A 6,474-nucleotide genomic window follows, 5' to 3' on the forward strand; every position below is an offset into this window, starting at 1 on the left:
ATGCTCACTTGCTTTTAATTTGAAAAAAAAACTGTTTACTGAATTCACGAGGCAGGGAGCGGAGGATGTCTATCAGGCCCGAGACACAGCTGCCCGTGCGAGTCATCGCGTCGGAATGCCGTGAGCTCAAGAATGATGTGTACTGCAGCGCGAGCGTTAATACAGACAAGCCATACCACCCCAGAAGCGAGAGCTGGCCAGCTGAAAGCGTTATGGCCTGCCGGTGTTAGAAAATAAACACGGGGAGTTGACAACAACCAAGGGACGTATGTTCTGATCCAAAGGGAAATTGTATCAGCATCTAGTGTATGCTAGCTGTATGCAGCTACAGTATATCTCCGAATGAACAACTATTTGCCATTTTCGATAGCTGTGCATGAAAGAGGTTTGATCTGATCCTGGGTACAAGACACAAATGATGAATGTTTGTTTCAATTTACTTTTACTATCAATGCTTTCAACCATCCCAGGAAGAAGGACAGTGCCAGGACATCTTATAGTTCGCTCATCTTATATCTACTGGTTATTCTGACACTAGATATTATCTTGATATTGTATGACTATAATAATCAGTAGCGACCAAGGATCACGAATTTTTATCAGTATAACCAAACGGGACGCTCGAAAAGAAGTGTCTGCCCGCTAGCGTTGAATGCTGCGCACGCCGTTAATATGTCTTTCGACGGGCCTGCCGATTTACTGTGGGAGAGTGATTGCGCGAACCGTTAACATTCCCGAGCGACCGGCCTGCAGACCAGGACCACGGTTTTTCTCGGCCGGAAATGCTTTTCTCGACCACGTAATTCACAAACGGGCCCGCGAAAAGTGAGTGAATGCAGTAATGTGGGTTCGCGTTCCCCTGCTTCCACGCTCGCATCCGGCAGCGTGGTTAAACGTTCGAATTTCATGGCCACATAATCCAGGTTGAGCGTTACTGACTACCCAAAGCTCAGGGATGACGACACCTATGTCGTTCATTAAGCTGTGGGCGCAGTTAGTCGGCGCACATGAAGGTGCCAGAGAGCTGGAGGCGTGGGAGACAGCCCACTAGAGTGGGAGGCAGGCCACAAGAGTGGGAGGCAGGCCACAAGAGTGGGAGACAGCCCATAAGAGTGGGAGGCAGGCCACAAGCGTGGGAGGCAGGCCACAAGAGTGGGAAGCATACCACAAGAGTGGGAGGCAGGCCACAAGCGTGGGAGGCAGAGATCCATAGCTGCCAGCGCTGCATACTGTCGTAGGACGTTCCCGCGGTCGCGTGCGCCTTGCCGCGGAACTGCGCGCAAGATCTGCGCTCAGCGCTTCGGATCGATCAACACCTCCTTTCGGCAACGCTTCTCTAGTATCCCGTCTCATCTGGTTGAGAAACAATCTTATCAGGTAAGAATTTGACGATACATTTTTAGTCCCGTTAGTACTTACTTTTCATGTAAAAAAATAGCAGCTAAGATTTTACAAAATACACAATAGAAAATTCGTGACGTAGTCAATTTAATTAATGAAATTAACAGAACAATTGAAAGAACATTCCACGTCAAGGAAATGAGTTAGGGGCCCTACTCGTAATTTTTCGACAAGTATTTACTAAGAGTCTCGATAGAAAACCTACGAATGAACTGCCTGCAGTCTCTTCCGCCTTTCTCTCTCTCCATGCCATAGAATCCCAATTATAATCGAATTCAGCCATTTTATCAGCTATAGAAGTATAAACATGCACATTCTATGTGTGTCATCCAATACCCTTTGGATAGATTGCTCTGGTCACACTGCAACCGCACTCTTTACCTCATCGTCCTCCCAGCTACTATACCTCTATTTGCCGTGGTAGAAACCAAGTTATTTAGATTATATGAGTTAGTCACTTGAAGATCATAAACAAAATTGCAAAAACAATTGCAGTTACTTTATTGAACATTTATATATGGCAGCAAAACAATGCTTTGCGCATGCGTATACTAAAAATTGAGCCCTGCACAGAGCCAGCTTGCATACACACAATTTAGCGCAGGATAACATTTTACTAGATTACTTAGCACGCTTTGAAGCGGACCTGTGGCCCAATTCACTTCAGCGGGGTTAACTTAGTCCGGGCTAGCACGTATTGAGCCGGGATAGCGTGTATACACTGCATGAATTGTTAGTATAGCGTTTATTTATGTTATATACCCCGTACAGACTGCAAATTTGATACTACATTAAAATATTCCGGGGCTAACGCGGGCCAAATTTTTGCAGGGTGTACACGGTATCCGGCTCTAAATACGCGCTAGTCCGGACTAAGCTTGCCCCGCAAATGAATGAGGGCCAAGTTAGCCTGGACTACGTTGGCACGCTCTAAACTGTGTGTGTGCGCAACACGGGGCCAAATCCCGTGCTATTTCACAATACGCATGCGCATATCCTTATTTAGGTCGCAGGAAAGTGCAGTAGCTGTCTGTCTAGCTAAACTGAGCATGCACAGTCAACCCGTGCCAACCTAGCTTCAGGATGTTGTCTTTGTACGCTACTATGTAACGCGCGGCAGGCGCGCGCTTAGCCCGGACTAGTTTGATAGGCGATCAAATTTTGCAGCCTGTACGGGGTAATAGATAGCGTTATAGGTAGTGCGGTACGTGGCGTCATCTATGTAGCGTTATAGGTAGTGTGGTATGCGGCGTCATTTAGGTAGCGTCATGGGTGTTAGGACTGATTATGTGTTGGTTACACTTTAATGGCCACCATCATCACAATATCACACGTTGGCTCTTTGGTTATCTTACATGTTTGTGGCCAGCAACGAGCAGCGTATTTACCATTAGTGGTTATTAATTTTTGTCAGATCTGCGCGATTGGTTATTCTACAGGGACCTTCAATGTCAAACCGCAGTGATGACCAGTTTTCGCTGCTCTCCGATTTTAATAAAATTTTCGCAAAATGTCGTCAGTATGAAACAGGTATCTTTTTCAACTTTTGAACTTAAGACCGCATGAAGATTTTTCTGCGCGTTCCCATTGGTGAGGACTCTCGTTATTAAAAATTTTAGGTGAGCGAATACCTAGATCTGCAAGCAATGCGGCATTTTCTATTATAGCATAAAATGCAGTACGGCATGTCCCTGCCGAGTAAATTTAACTATTATGCAGCGGCTGCACATCGCGGTTGTGTAGCCGCTGGTGCGTGCTAATATCACCGTCAAGTCATTTGCAGGCCCATGTATTAGCAATTTTCTAACTATTGTCGATGATTTCACCTGGTCACCCAGCGAATGTTCGTGATTCCACACAGTCCCCTTCCCATACGTCGAGGTTATCTAGTGATTTCTCTAGGTTATATTTCTCCTCACTGCGCAATGTGCTTGCTTCTAGACCGATTCCAATTCTCGGGCCTAGTTTTCTTGTTGTTCGATCAGCAGCTCCTCTAACTAGCTCCCTCATATTTGCGGACCAGAAACTCTTTGGCTCGACTTAATCCCTTAATTCTTATTTAATGTCCTTCATCTGATTGCAAACAAATTCTTTATCTCGTCAGTGCTGAGAAGATGCCGCTTCATTCAGCCATAAGTCACTAGATTTAAGATATATTCTGAATATCTCTATCAAACTTGTCAAAACTACAAGTTGTCGCGGTATGAGCACTCATGGTTAGGGTTCAAGAATATCAAGGTTTAACTGTCCAACGCGTTTCAGAGTAATTAGTGGAAACAGATAACATTCAGGCAGCGATTGATTTATAAAATTAACTATAAGCGAAAAATTATCAATTTAAGCGTTCCAAATACAAAAACCAAGTCAATTCAGCCGGCAGCCACTCTTGAAAACAAAGAGGAATGTTAGAACGATATCTGTCTAGAAAATCACTCTATTTGTATACAAGTAAGGTGGCCTCGGCTTTTATACCCATGGCGTCTGTGTATCAGTCTGCTTAGAAACGGATGTAAATTCATCAGGATTTAGTTAAAGGCATACTAGGCCCATTGATTATGCAATGTTGACGAATGCTAGACTAACTGGCACATTGTGTAGTTAATAAGTACATAACCTTACATCCAAACGCGTATTAGTTTGTCCAATATCACTGCTGGTTACAAGAAATGTCTAATGAAATCCGCAGTCCAAGAAATCAGTGTTTACAGTTTCAAACCGCTGCCGCGCGAAGCGGGTGTTGATACAGATTTATAGTGCACCGGACATTTTCGCACGCATGCATCTCGGCGTACGCGCAATGCTATCATTAGTGATTTCGTAAACACGGACGCTCGTGATAAGGAGTTTTTCGTCAGGGCTGTCCATGTGCGTCCGTGATTAGTACGTGTGTTTTACTCCATTATCCATGTTTAGTCCTGCCGTGGTTACATCGCTGACACCTCCCATTTCATCTGGCTCCAAAACATACGGCCGCAACAAATGTTACGTCATCGGCGACTCATCGCTTGACTCCTGGATGACATTTAGCGGCACGTAAAATAAATATCAACAACCGATTTCAAGTGTTTGATAATGTAACCAGCAGTGATATAGACAAACTAATACGCGTTAGGCTATAAGTTATGTACTTATTACTACACCAATAGTTGCCAGTTACTCTAGCATTCGTCAACATTGCATAATCAATGGTCCTAGTATGCTTTAAAGTAATTACGTCTCCGTAAATAGTAAAAAATCAAAATATAATATTTCTACTTTTTCACAATATAAGTAATTCTGTTCACTTTTTATAGTTAAATTGCTGCATTATACTTCTTATTTTACTATATTTTCGATGTGAACATACACTCGTGGCGCATACATAGCCCAGTAGCAAGCGAACACTAATATCAAATCGTCCAGGTTTTTTGGATTTTTAACTAGTGAGAAACAAATCTTATCAGGTAAGAATTTGACGTACGTTTATCGTTTAGTTCTTACTTTTAATGTAAAAAATGGCAACAACAATTTACAAATGTTACCATAGAAAATTCGTGACGTCAGTCAATTTAATGCATCGTCGTGTAGGAAGACTGTGATCGACGACCGTAAACTTTGTACACTACTCACATGTTTAACTGTTCTTTCATTATTACTGCCAGCTGATTCCGACGCTATTATGGAGTCAATTATTGTTTTTTTCATCCCATCTCACCCTCTTCTCTCTCTATCTCTCTCTCTCTTTCTCTCTCTCGCACACCTTTTTTCATCGCTATCTTTTACCCTCTCTCTCTCTCTCTCTGTCTCTCTATATTTCGCGCCGGTCGCTTTCCATTTATTTGTATTTCTTTACCCGCTTTCGCACACTCATATTCAAAATAAAAATATACCATATACCCAGGCCGAACTTTTCGTATTCCAATCCCATCCCTCTCCATTCAAACCCCTTCCGGCCGTCATGTATATACGCGACCAACCGATGACTATTTCTCTCTGCAATTCATCTAGAACGTAGAGTCTAATGCTCACTTGCTTTAATTTGTAAAAAAAAACTGTTTACTGAATTCAGAGCAGGGAGAGGAGGAATGTCTATCAGGCCCGAGACACAGCTGCCCGTCGCGAGTCATCGCGTCGAATGGCCGTGAGCTCAAGCAATGATGTTACTGCCGCGGCGAGCGTTAATACAGACAAGCCATACCACCCCAGAAGCGAGAGACTGGCCAGCTGAACAAGCGTTATGGCCTGCCGGTGTTAGAAAATAAAACACGGGGAGTGACAACAACCAAGGGACGTATGTTCTGATCAAAAGGAAATTGTATCAGCATCTTAGTGTATGCTAGCTGTATGCAGCTACAGTAATCTCCGAATGAACCAACTATTTTGCATTTTTTCGATAGCTGTTGCATGAAGAGGTTTGATCTGATCCTGGGTACAGACACAAAGAGACAATGTTTGTTTCATTTACTTTTACTATCACAATGCTTTCCAACATCCCCAGGAATAAGGACAGTGCCAGGACATCTTATAGTTCGCACTCATCTTATATCTACTGGTTATTCTGAACTAGATATTATCTTGATATTGTATGACTATAATAATCAGTAGCGACCAAGGATCACGAATTTTTATCGGGTATAACCAAACGGGAGGCTCGAAAAGAAGTGTCTGCCGCTAGCGTTGAATGCTGCGCACGCGTTAATATGTCTTTCGAACGGGCCTGCCGATTTACTGTGGGAGAGTGATTGCGCGAACCGTTAACATTCCCGAGCGACCGGCCTGCAGCAGGACCACGGTTTTTCTGAGCCGCGGAAATGCTTTTCTCACCACGTAATTCACAAACGGGCCCGCGAAAGTGAGTGAATGCAGTAATGTGGGTTCGCGTTCCCCTGCTTCACGCTCGCATCTGCAGCGTGGTTAAACGTTCGAATTTCATGGCCACATAATCCAGGTTGAGCCGTTACTGACTACCAAAGCTCAGGGATGACGACACCTATGTCGTTCATTAAGCTGTGGCGCAGTTAGTCGGTGGTCGGCACATGAACAGTGCCAGAAGACTGGAGGGCGTATGGGAGACAGCCCACTAGAGTGAGGAGG

Source organism: Priapulus caudatus, unplaced genomic scaffold (genome assembly GCF_000485595.1).
Source record: "Priapulus caudatus unplaced genomic scaffold, Priapulus_caudatus-5.0.1 Scaffold142, whole genome shotgun sequence".
Lineage (NCBI taxonomy): Eukaryota > Metazoa > Priapulida > Priapulimorpha > Priapulimorphida > Priapulidae > Priapulus > Priapulus caudatus.